Consider the following 13,961-nt stretch of genomic DNA (forward strand, 5'->3'; position numbering starts at 1 on the left):
TGTAACAGGGTTTAATTTTAAACACTGTTTTTAGCTCCCTCTTGGTGAATCCTTGTTCATTGCTTTCCAATTATAAGGCGAAACTAGCACAAACAAGTTTGCTTGGGTTTAAAGAAGAAAGGTTGAAATTTATTAAACTTAAACTCTAATTCGGTTGACGCCTACGGATACACGACACGTCCACGCTAGCCTGCATATGCGATACAAACGTGCAAATAGAGACAGAAAAGAGCAGAAGAAATAAAGTGGAAAGGTTTGAGGTAATATCTGAATAGTCTTTGTTATGGGTCTTCAAGCTCACTGTAGAATCCTTGAATGCAGGTAGCTCTTGCTTTTTGTTGGGGCCCAGTATTCTTTGCTGTAGGAAACTTTTTTCTCTCTTGGGGTTCATGTAGATTCAGGCTAGTGAGAAAGAGATCGTCCCAGTCTACGAGCAAACAGACACACTGTTCAAAATGTTTGTACAATTCAGAAAAAAACCCAGGTTGCCAAGCAGGTTAGCCATGTGACTAACTGGTCTGACTACATCTTGAATCCTCTTCCACACAATACCTGGTGATCAAGGTCCATTGTGGGTTGAATGTGTTGGGGAATGGTCCTTTGTCCTTCCAATCACAGTCTGTTAATATGTAAATATCTTTTCTAGCCACAGCTGATCTGTTTAACAAGTCCTTTCTTCACTCCAGTAACAGTTTAAAATCAATGTCATGATTCATTAATGTGCCTCATTCTCGCTAGGTGAGGGCCTAGCGTGACACCTGATTCCATGGTGGTGGCGCTGCGGGTGTGAGGAAGCCCAACTTTCTGTAGACAAACTTGGGTTTTAGTTCCACATTTTTCTTGACATTCACAAAGTTTGATGTTAACTGAAACAAACCTGAAAAAATGACTCCAGGGCAATGATAGCATCCTCTTTTTCTTCATGTGGGGAGAATCACTTGAGTTACTAGACATCCACAGACCATTAACGGTGTAACAGAGAAAAATTAGACTTTTTAATTATGGATAACAGCTGTGGAGTAACAGGATTTCCAACAGTGACATTTCCCAATCTCACTTTGCAATAAATTTTGTATTAAAGTAACAAAATGGCTCTGCTCTGATTCAAAAGTAAATGTACGATATTGTGCTGTACTTCCAATAAAGGCCGTAGCATAGGCAAATCGAGAGAGAAAATAAAAATTATAAAAAGGCTTAAGTTTTTACTGACAAGTAGTTAGCTTTAATCTGAAGATTTTTGAACATGTTTCTTTACCTGTCCTTGTCTATCTAATAGAAGCAGTAAATTTTTGCTTAATTTCTGTTTATGAAGACCCCTGAAATATGTGTACAAGTGAATGTAGAGATGGAAACTAAAGGCAAATGTGCCAGAATTCTGCACTTAGTTACAATGGCTTTACTTGCAGGCCTGCTAAATATTTGCTAAGCTAGCCTGGAAGTCCCAACTCTGTTTCACCACCTATCCCTCTCTTCCCCCTTTACTACATCTGGTTTGGCACGCTGTTTGTTTGAAATCCAGTGTTATATGAGCAGAAATTTGCTCCTATTAAACATTGGGAGACCGAAGCCATTGTCTGCAGTCCTGAGGTGGAATTAGACTGGTTGCAACTTTGCCACCTTATTTGATCCTGACCTGAGTTTCCAACCCTGTATCCTCTCCATCACCATAACCTTGAGCCTGCTTCTGTTCATCTGCTGTTGATAGCCATGTGTCTTAGTTACCTCTAGAGTTGACTATTCTAATGCTCTTCTGGCCAGCTTTTCACTTCACATTCTCCGTAAACTTGAGCTCATTCAAAACGATTCTGCCTGTATTCTAACAGCATCACCCCCATGCCTGCTGAACTTTGGTCGTGAGTCCAGCAGTGCTTTGATTTTTAAATTCTCATACTTGTTTTCCGCCATAGCCTTACCCCCTCCCTATTTCTCTGTAACCTCGTCCAGCCCCACAACTCCTCAAGATCTCTGAGCTTCTCTAATTCTGGCCTCTTCGCACATCCCTGAATTCCATTGCTCCAACATTGGCCGTGCCTTCAGTTACCTAGGCCCTAAGCTCAGGAATTTCCTCTCTAAACCTTTGCTCCTTTAAAAACCAACATCTTTAACCCAACTTTGTCGTCTACCATAATATCTCCTCAAATTCTATTTTCTGTGAAACATTGTGTGATGTTTTCCTACATTAAAGGCGCTGTATAAATAAAAGTTATTGAAATATGTGGCTGTGGAGATTGGGAGAAAGAGAATAAAGAATCAAACTATATCCCTGAGTTGTCTACCCATTATTGATTTGGTTTTTCAGTATGTTACCTAATTAAAACACTTTTACAGGCTGAAATATAATTTGGACTCATACAAAAAAAAAAGTCAGTTAAAATTTTAAATCTGAAATTAATACTGATTTCCATTGCATTTGTGTTTTTGGGTGGAGCAGGCCCAAAGGGCTGAATGGCCTACTCCTATTTTTTTTCTATGTATGCATTAACTTAGTATGGTTAATGCCCATAGTATGCCCTGTGTGCAGAGATTGGGTGGTATGCAACACCTTTGCACTGATTCAGGTTATTTGTTAAAACTACCTCTAGAAGAAATACGTTTGGACAAATTCAAATTTTGTATTTAAAATAATGAAAATTGGCCCTGCCGATGATTCAAAGTAAATATAATGAGCTATACGGGCCGAGCGAAGCAGCTTCCCATGCTCAATTCACTGCCATTGGGTGTGTTCTGAGTTAGCTAGTCTCGCCCCTTTCTTCTCTGGGGTTTGGTAGTAAGTTAGGGTGGCAGCTATGAAATGATGACCATTGGTCTCACTATCACAGTTACTGTATTGGCATGTTAGCTGAATGTGATTGTTTTCCACTGGTGCAATACAATGTTTGATGTTTTAATCCAAGCTCCTGAGAAATACATGCACGTTGAGTTTCTCCTCATTAGGCAGTACATGCGCCCACTTACTGTTAAGGATTATACCATTTACCCAAGTCTAGAAAACTTGGGCAACAGGACACCCAAAAGTGTACAGGGATCCTGCTGGAGTATAACCAGCTAAAGCTGCACAGCTAACCAGCAGAGCACTCATAAGCTTCCCTCTGGGAAGCTTGGATGGCCTTGTATGTTAAAGCATTGATCTGGAACTGAGTGGGAAGAGTACTAACTCCCAGTGGCAGTCTACCTTTACATTCCATTAGTGAGCCAAGCTGCAAAATCAATAGTGCTCTGGAGTACTGCAGACCTCCTAGTGCAGGTATTTGATACTTTGCTGCAGAAGGCTGATTTGGTTCCAAATTCCCATACCAGGCATGTCATCTTGGAGCCAGCTCAGCCCCAAAGAGAGTCTGTTTAACTGATTACTAAATATGGTCTAATTAACATTAAGTCCAATTGCCCTGAGTGTTGGACACTAAATCGTGATTAAATAAGTATGAGTTTGGATGGGAAAAAACACTGAAACAGCACTGTGAGCCTTGCATTGTGCCAAGAGTTAAACACGTCATGTGCACTGGAATTTGGTTTGGTGCTGTACTCTTGATTTACATACGAATTAGAAGCAGGAGTAGGCCACTTGACCCCTCAAGCCTGCTCTGCCATTCAATAAGTTCATGGCTGAACTGATTACTCCACGTTTCCGCCTACCCCCGATAACCTTCCACCCCCTTTCTTATCAAGAATCTGTCTGCCTCTGCCTTAAAAATATTCAAAGACTCTGCTTTCACCGCCTTTTGAGGAAGAGAATTCCAAAGACTCACGACCCTCTGAGAGAAAAAATCTCTCATCTCTCGTAAATGAGCCACCCCTTATTTTCAAACAGTGACACCAGTTCAAGATTCTCCCACAAGGGGAAACAGCCTTTCCACATTCACCCTGTCAAGATGCCTCATGATCTTATATGTTTCAAGCAAGTCGCCTCTTACTCTTCTAAATTCCAGCGGATACATGTCTAGCCTGTCCAATCTTTCCTCATAAGACAGCCCACCCATTCCAGGTATTAGTCTAGTAAACCTTCTCTGTACTGCCTCCAGTGCATTTACATCCTTCCTTAAATAAGGAGACCAGTACTGTACAGAATACTCCAGATGCAGTCTCACCAATGCCCTGTATAGCTGAAGCATAACCTCCCTACTTTTGTATTCAATTCCCCTCGTGATAAATGATAACATTCTATTAGCCTTCTTAATTACATGCTGTACCTGCATACTAACCTTTTGCGATTCATGCACTAGGACGCCCAGATCCCTCTGCATCTCAGAGCTCTGCAATCTCTCACCATTTAGATAATATGCTTTTTTTTTATTCTTCCTGCCAAAGTGGACAATTTCACACTATCCCATATTATATTCCATTTGCCAGGTCTTTGCCCACTTAACCTATCTATGTGTCATCAGCAAATTTATCAACCATACCTTTGGTCCCTTCATCTAAATCATTTATATAAATTGTAAAAAGTTGAGGCCACAGCATTGATCCCTGTGGCACACCACTCGTTACATCTTGCCAACCAGAAAATGACCCATCTATGCCTACTCTCTGTTTCCTGTTTGCTAACCAATCTTCCATCCGTGCCAATATGTTACCCCCTACACCATGAGCTTTTATTTTCTGCAATAACCTTTGATGTGGCACCTTATCAAATGCCTTCTGGAAATCTAAGTACAATACATCCACTGGTTTCCCTTTATCCACAGCACATGTAACTCTCTCAAAGATCTCCAATAAATTGGTTAAACATAATTTTCCTTTCACAAAACCATGTTGACTCTGCCTGATTACCTTGAATTTTTCTAAATGCCCTGCTATAACATCTTTCATAATAGCTTCTAACATTTTTCCTAAGACAAATGTTAAGCTAACTGGCCTGCAATTTCCTGCTTTCTGTCTCTCTCCCTTTTTGAATAAAGGAGTTAAATTCGCTACTTTCCAATCTAAAGGAACCTCCCTGAATCTAGGGAATTTTGGGAAATGAAAACTGACACATCAACTATGTCACTAGCCACTTCTTTTAACACCCTAGGATGAAGTCATTCAGGACCCGGGGACTTGTCAACCTGCAGCTCCAACAATTTGTTCCGTGCCACTTCCCTGATGATTGTAATTTTCTTGAGTTGCTCCCTTCCATTTCCTGACCTACAGCTAATACTTGTATCCTCAATAGTGAAGACCAATGCAAAATATCTGTTCAGTTCATCTGCCATCTCCTTATTATCCATTATTAATTCTCCAGACTCACTTTTTATAGGACCAACGCCCATTTTGTTAACTCTTTTAAAATATCTATAGAAACTCTTACTATCTGTCTTTATATTTCTAGCTAGCTTTCTCTCGTATTCTAATTTTACCTTCCTTATCAATCTTTTAGTCCTTCTTTGCTGTTTTTTATATTGTTCAATCTTCTGACCTGCCTCCCAACTTTGTGCAATTATAGGCTTTTTCTTTAAGTTTGATACTATCTTTAACTGTTTTAGTTAACCACAGATGGTGGGTCCCAACCTTGGAATTTTTTTTCTCATTGAAATGTATCTATTCTGTGTATTCTGAAATATCCCCTTAAATGTCTGCCACTGCACCTCTATTGACCTATCCCTTAACCTGATTTTCCAGTTCACTTTAGCTAGCTCTGCTTTCATGCCCTCATAAACGCCCTTATTTAAGTTTAAAATACTAGTCTTGACCCACTCTTCTCTCCCTCAAACTGAATGTAAAATTCAATCATATTATGATCGCTGCTACCTCGGGGTGCCTTAACTATGAGGTCATTAATTAATCCTATCTCGTTGCACAATACCAGGTCTAGTATAGCCTGCTGTCTGGTTGGCTCCAGAACGTATTGTTCCAAGAAATTATCCCAAAAACATTCTATGTACTCCTCATCGAGGCTACCTCTGCCCATCTGATTTTTCCAGTCTATATGTAGGTTAAAATCCCCCATAATTATTGCTGTACCTTTCTGACAAGCTGCTATTATTTCTTCCTTTAGACCCCGTCCCACAGTGTGGTTAATGTTAGGTGGCCTGTACACCACTCTCACAAATGACTTCTTGCCTTTATGATTTCTCATCTCTACCCAAACTGCTGTTACATCCTGGTCTCCTGAACTTAGGTCATCCCTCTCGATTGCACTAATACCATCACTAATTAACAGGGCTACCCCTCCACCTTTTCCTAGCTTCCTGCATTCCTAAATGCCACGTATCCTTCACCATTCAGGACCCAATCTATGTCGTCCTGCAGCCATGTCTCTGTAATGGCTATCAGATCGTACTTATTTATTTCTATTTGCGCTCATCTGTTTTGTTTCAATTTGAAGAGTTTTATTCTTGGTGTCTTTAGTATAAATGATCACTAACCAGAAAATGAGCGGGGATGTCTTTTATGAAAGACACTACACAGCACAAGTAGAGCATTGATGCTCATTTTAAAGTAAGTTAAGTGATTGAAGTGTTGAGCTTGTTCAAGTCCTGACCATTCACTTGGGTACTGGGAGTCTATACTCTTTAAATTGTTGTCAGGCTGATATTGGATGGATATAAAATAAAAATCTTATTTTGGAAAAAGATTGTGTGCTTAAGCATATCAAAATGGGTAGGACTGCTTATTAAATAGGGCACAAACATTGTTGATTCTTGGATGATCATTGTGTCATGAACACATGCTATGCCGAATGATGATTTTTTTTATTGCTGAAAATAGAGACATTTTCAGCAATACTCAAATTCTGTACAACTAAACGATGATGTTGTAATCCATCAGCTGGAAAGCTGAATTAAGTTCGAAAAAAGGAACAGACATAAGGTGACTGCTAGCAGCTAAAATAGCCACTGAAATTTGCATTAAAATGTCCTACATTCCAATGCATTGAGGTGGAATTGAATTATCTGGCCAGTCCCCTCCAGAACTATTTTGAGTGAATCACCTGGCCAATCCCCATTAATAAGACTTCAAAGGCAATCACTTGGTACATTAAACTGGTGGAGATGAACAACTCAAAGGCAATTACTTGAACAATGGACTCTGATTGCGAGAAGGGAATTTCTAGACATGAACTAATTAAGTTGTAAGAGGAAATACACTGAGTGACAGGCCCACCATATGTGTTTTAAACTGTTTTTTCTCTCTCTCTGCAGCCAGACAAGCAACTGGACACTGATCAGAGGAGACCCAAGTGGGGTCCCTCTCTCTCTCCAGTCCACCTTGCAAATTTCAAACCCTGCCTGCTGTCTGTAACCACCTAGGTCTACCACGGTGGCAGACAGAGACCCCGTGAAGGAACTCATCCACATTGCTCTTTCCAGGAAGACCACCAAATCTGCTATCCATATCTACAAGTCGGAAGCCTCAGGACCACCGAGTTAGAATTAGAATTAGAATATTACAGCGCAGTACAGGCCCTTCGGCCCTCGATGTTGCGCCGATCATCTGACCTACACTATTCCATTTACATCCATATGTCTATCCAATGACCACTTAAATGCCCTTAAAGTTGGCGAGTCTACTACTGTTGCAGGCAGGGCGTTCCACGCCCCTACTACTCTCTGCGTAAAGAAACTACCTCTGACATCTGTCCTATATCTTTCACCCCTCAAGTTCAGCCGGAAGCCAACGGAGTCACCAAACTCCGCAGACCATATACCCCTTTTTATTGCTCCAGACTCTAATCCGGCTAAGCTATCCTTTCCCACTCTGTAACCCATTTGTGTGTGTGTGTGAGAAAGTTGGAGCATAGTTTATCATTTTACTTAGTTTGGTTTAAGTACAATAAAGCTAAAATTCTTTCTTTGTTAAACTCAAGAAAACCTGTCCGATTGGTTTTATGATCATAGCACGTAAATAGTTAAACACTCTGATTTGGCAAGCACATTCACTTTAAAAAAGAAATAAACCCTGTTGCGGTCAAACAAAGAGAGGGAAGAGGGGACCCCTTCTCGTCTGATCGTAACAATTGGTTACAGAAAAAGATGAAGTAACTTCGATTTTGTTCCAGATTCAGTTTCTGGTTGTGCTGCAATAGTAAGTTCTACTAATTAAGTTATGATCTTATTTCCTTTTATCATAAATTCTACTTTTGAAAATGTAAATTTGCCTGTGCTGTAATGAGTATGAACTTGAATGTCTGAGTTGGTATCACTCCCAATTTATGAAGGAGGGGTCGAAGGGCTCCCCTCTCCCTGTTTGACCCCAACAGGGTTTATTTCTTTTTAAAGTGAATGAGTTCGACACATGTAGTTCTGCACCTGAGGTTTCTATATTGCTTCAATTATTTTCTTTATTATTTATTTTAGTTGCAATACAATATTGTAATAAGCTAGATTGACCAGCAGCATTGGGTGGAAATATTGTATTGTGGGTAGGCTATTTGGCTCACCATACCTGTTCTGCATGGCTATCGATCCAAATTTCAAATGGAATTTAACAGGATATTCAGCTCACAAGTACTGTTTGCAGATATATGGTAGATTTCAATAATGGATTCTTGTGTCTTGTGCAGGCCATATCTGTATAAAACTGCTGGATGAGATTTTTGTTATGTTTTTATACAAAGAGACCATGTCAGATCCATTTTGTGTAAACTCCATGATGTGAAACTCAACTTAGTACGAGCCTCGTTTACAGTATCAGTGTTAAGTAATCCTTTGATACTGGAGCATGCTATTGTTGTAGAAAGCACCTATGACATTAATCTTGAACTTAACGTTTAGTTTGTGATAAGTCTTGTGTATATAGTATCTTTTTCTCAACTTGTTGAGGAATGATGCCTTTGTACATCAATATAGGGAGCAGTTTGTGCCAAATACAAGCAGAAAGTTGGGAAAACAAAGATTTGGGTGAGTTGAATTTGGAAAGATTCATAGGACACAATTAAGATTGTGAAAAATATAATAAAGGGTTAGAGAAGTTCACTTGATAATTCCCCAGGTCAAAATGCTACCCAACTCTTCCTCAAAACTCCATACGTCTGTCTCTACCATAATATCAGGGAATGGAATAATGTATGAGGATAAGTTGACTTCCTCTCTACCTTGCAATATAATTTCTAGTGCGTAACTACATGAACATTTAAGTTTTTATTGTTTGTCAAAAGTGAAGAAAGACTCCACATCTGACACCAGAAATGTGGTGACTCTTCTGACAACAGCATGATTGAGACAGCTGCTGAATCCAAACTGCCTAAGGTGCTTGAAGCTGTGTACTGAAGCATGAAATGGGGTGAGTATAATAAGATGATCTTCAACAGAAGGGCAATAATTGGTAAGGATGTTTAAAAAAATTGCTAAAATTTAAGGATTATAGAAGAAAGATGGGTTTTTTCTGAAAAATGCTCAGCAATGAAATGGAAGTGCCTTTTAAGGAGATTCAGAATTACTTTGTGGGATTGATGCTGCTAAACTGGTCAAAATATTTTTGGATATTGGGTTTTATGGTGAAGCTCAGATGTACTCATAGCCTTTACATCAACAGTGATGTTATGTGTGGTCTGCAGCTCCAACTCCTAATGCCGCCCTTCTCCACCTTTGCCTCAGCTCTTAAGTTGCTGAAACCCTCATCCTGGCTTTTGTGACCTCAGGACTCTCTTGGCCAACCTCCCACCTTCCACATTTCATAAACCTAAACTCCTCCAAAACTCACTGCCCAAATCCGAACTCGCACAAGTTCCATTCACCCATCAGACGTGCTCTCTGACCTACCTGAACATCTCCATTTTAAAATGATCTTCCTTTTGTTCAAATCCCTCCATGGCCTCGCCCTTCCCTATCTCTATAACCTGCTCCAACCCTATAACCCTCTCAGAATTTTGCATTCCTCCAACTCTGACTTGTCTGTCTCCACGCACCCCACCACTCTACGTCCACCCTTTTTCAAATAACCATTAGGTGCTGTGCCTTCAGCTGTCAAGGCTCAATGCTCTGGAATTACTTCCCTAAACCTCTTGATCTCTGTCCTTTTAATGCTGTTTTTAAAACCTACTTCTTTTACCAAGCTTTTGGTCACCTGCCCTAATGTGTTCTCCTTTGGCTTAGTGTCATTTTTTTATGATTGCAGTCCTGTGAAGCACCTAGAGTCATAGTTATACAGCACAGAAACAGGCCCTTCGGCCCATCATGTCTGTGCAGGCCAAGCACCTATCTATTCTAATCCCATTTTCCAGCACTTGGCCTGTAGTCTTGTATGCAATGGCGTTTCCAGTGCTCATCTAAATACTTCTTAAATGTTGTGAGGGTTCCTGCCTCTACCAGCCCTTCAGGCAGTGTGTTCCAGATTCCAACCACCCTCTGGGTGAAATTTGTTTCCTCAAATCCCCTCTAAACCTCCTGCCCCTTACCTTAAATCTATGCCACCTGGTTATTGACCCCTCCGCAAAGGGAAAAAGTTTCTTCCTATCTATCCTATCAATGCCGCTCATAATTTTATATACCTCAATCAGGTCCCCCCTCAGCCTTCTCTGCTCTAAGCAAGACAACCCTAACCTATCCAGTCTCTCTTTATAGCTGAGATGCTCCAGCCCAGGCTGGAGCCTCCTCTGCACCCTCTCCAGCGCAATCACATTCTTCCTATAGTGTGGTGCCCAGAAGTGTACACAGTACTCCAGCTGTGGCCTAACTAGTGTTTTATACAGCTCCATCATAACCTCCCTGTTCTTATATTCTGTGCCTCTGCTAATAAAAGCAAGTATCCCATATGCCTTCCTAACCAACCTTATCTACCTGTGCTGCTGCCTTCAGTGATCTATGGAGAAGTACACCAAGGTCCCTCTGTACTTCCAAGGGTCCTACCATCCATTGTATATTCCCTTACCTTGTTAGTCCTCCCAAAATGTATCACCTCACACTTCTCAGGATTCAATTCCATTTGCCACTGCTCGGCCCATCTTACCAGCCCATCTATATCGTCCTGTAATCTACGGCTTTCCTCCTCACTATTTATGACACCAGCTGTTTTCGTGTCATCTGCAAACTTACTGATCATATCTCCTATATTCACCTTGGGATGTTTTACTCATTTAAAGGCTCCTTTATAAAGACAATTTGTTGCCGTTAAGGATATGTAGATACATCAGCCTGACCGTGTGATTTATTTCAATGAGGAATTTTATAGTTGCTGCTTATATTTTAAACTGTAACATTAGCTCTGAATGATGGAAATATTGGCAAACAATTTTAAATTGCAGCAGAATGGTACCATAGTGTTATAGTGTGGGATAATACAAATTTGCAGCTGTGCTACGCTGATCTTAACTGTGCCACAAGACAAGCAATGATGAATTTCAGGCATTCCCATAAAGGTGAGTGGGAGGAAATGGCAGAGGCAGCTGTTCACAGCCAAAGCCTAGATCTGATCCTTCACTCTGCTCAGCCACATCACTAAGATGAGCCAATAATATTGGCTGGGCAGTTCCCCAAAAAGGTTCACTGCATTTTCTGAATAACTCACATGCATCTTTTATTGGGGCTTTCAAAGCTACATAATGCGAGTAGGTCATCCAGCCAGCTGAAGGATCCTGTATGCTGCAATGGCAGGGGAAGAGAAAAAAAGAAAATCATTTCTCCTATGTTTTTGTTTTAAGTTACATGAAAATGAAAAAAGGAAAGAAAACACTGTCTCAAAATTTTTAATTTTTTTACATTCTCATCTAGCTTTATATCAATTTTCATCTTTTACTTTGGCCACTTTTTTGTTCCCATCTTCCTCAGTTGACAGAATAAACTGCAAACCTCCTTCCCACCCCATCAAAATCACTAAATAGGAGAAGCATTAAAGATGCTATGCTGTATATATGGTAAGACCGAGGTCTTGGTTGCGAATATCTCAAAGTGCAATACAATACAGTGACTAATGTGTGCAATCCCTGCAGTTTATTTTACACTTCTTAGTATACCAGCCAGTTTATAATTGTACTCAAAGGGGGTGGAAATTACATTTTGCAATCCCCCCTCTACCAGTTAGACTGGGAGGTTAATTAACTTAATTTATGGAGCAATTTTATATGAAGTCCTATGGTTCAGGTTTTTGATTTACATCCAAGTATGAAGATTTAGGGAGTGAAATGCAGTTCACTTGGTACTTTTATGAAAATGTAAACAGTTTATGTAAGCTACTATTCCTCCATATTTTTACACTTGAGTGCAACTTTGATTCCTGGATTTCAAATCGTAATGTGTGCAGCACATCATTTTAGTATTTTGCATATCTTGATGTGCTTTAACAGAAAATGTTTAGAGTCATAGAGAGATACAGCACTGAAACAGGCCCTTCGGCCCACCGAGTCTGTGCTGACGATCAACCACCCATTTATGCTAATCCTACATTAATCCCATGTTCCCTACCACATCCCCACCTTCCCTCAATTCTCCTACCATCTACCTACACTCGGGGCAATTTACAATGGCCAATTTACCTATCAACCTGCAAGTCTTTGGCTGTGGGAGGAAACCGGAGCACCGGCGGAAACCCACAGTCACAGGGAGAACGTGCAAACTCCACAGAGGCAGTACCCAGAACCGAACCCGGGTCGCTGGAGCTGTGAGGCTGCGGTGCTAACCATTGTGCCACCCGTTTAGGTTTTAGAGGTAATGTAATTTTAGATTTTTTTCAATGCGCGGGTGCTAATATAGAAGATTTGTCAGGTTGCATACTGATACCAACTGCTGTATAACTGTAAACCAGATCAGTATATATACATTAACATTTGAACCCACATCTGATTTGAAACTGTCTTGTAAGATTTTATTACAGTGACTTTGTTTTCTTAATTTTAAATTGTGGATGACCTGAAAACTTTTGGTCTGTGGTCAACCTGAGGTTTAATAGTTTGCAACACACATTTAAAATACACTTAAGTTCAGAATGCGAGGAATGGTTAGAGTTGTGTGACTGACTAGGGATCATATGGCATCTGTCTGTGTGCACCAAATATATGTTGGCATATCCACATAATGAAATGTTAATGCTTACGTGGAAAATTAGAGATTCCTGATGAGATTTTCTCACTTTGACAATCTGATCTGAAAGCCAAATCTTGTATTCAAATCCTTAAATAGTTAATTTTAAAAGTTTTAATGCATCATCTTAATTATAACACCCTGGAATTTGCAGAAATCCCTTTGTGTATATACTTTCTCTTTTTTTGACTAGCAAATGCACTAAGCTTTCTGCAAAAGTCAAGAATACTGAATTTAGTATTTGAGTGGTGTTCAGAAATTTCATTTAAAAAGGGGTTAAAGCAATCAAAATTAAAGGCATTAATCTTATCCCTTGCGCTACTCCTATTCTGCCTCCATCAGGTTTTTGACTTGGTAAAAGAAGATAACCCTAGATAAATGAGGAACATGGACTGGCCAAAATTGTGAACAAAAACTCCCATAACCCAGTTACCAATATCAAGAAATAAAGATAAAAGCAATATACTGCCGATGCTGGAAATTTGAAATAAAAACAGAAAGTGCTGGAAATACACGGCAGGTATGGCAGCATCTGTGGAGAGCGAAACATTGAGTTAACATTTTAGTTCTTTGAATTATGTAGCGCTTTACACCTAATGCAGTACTTTTGAAACATAGTCACTGTTGTATTGTTGGAAAGGTGGCAGCAAACTTGAGCACAGCAAGCTTAATGTGATAATGACCAGATAATTTTTTTTTATTGATGTTGATTGAGAAATAAAAGTTAAAATACCCCTGCTCTACTTTGGCATGGTGCCATGGGATCTTCACATCCACCTGAGAGGGCAGTCGGGGCCTCAGTTTAACATCTCATCCAAAAGACAGCACCTCCTATGGTGCAGCATTCCCTCAGTAATGCCAGCTTTGATTTTTTTTTGAGTCTTTTAGTTTATGAACTTGAACCCACAACCTTCTGACTGAAGAGTGCCACTACTGAGCCATAACTGACTCTACCCCCAAACTACTGGGGTTGCCAACCCTCCAGGATTGCCCTGGCAGCCCAACCAAGTACTGACTCGGTGCAATCTGCAG

Source organism: Heterodontus francisci, chromosome 25 (assembly GCF_036365525.1).
Source record: "Heterodontus francisci isolate sHetFra1 chromosome 25, sHetFra1.hap1, whole genome shotgun sequence".
Lineage (NCBI taxonomy): Eukaryota > Metazoa > Chordata > Chondrichthyes > Heterodontiformes > Heterodontidae > Heterodontus > Heterodontus francisci.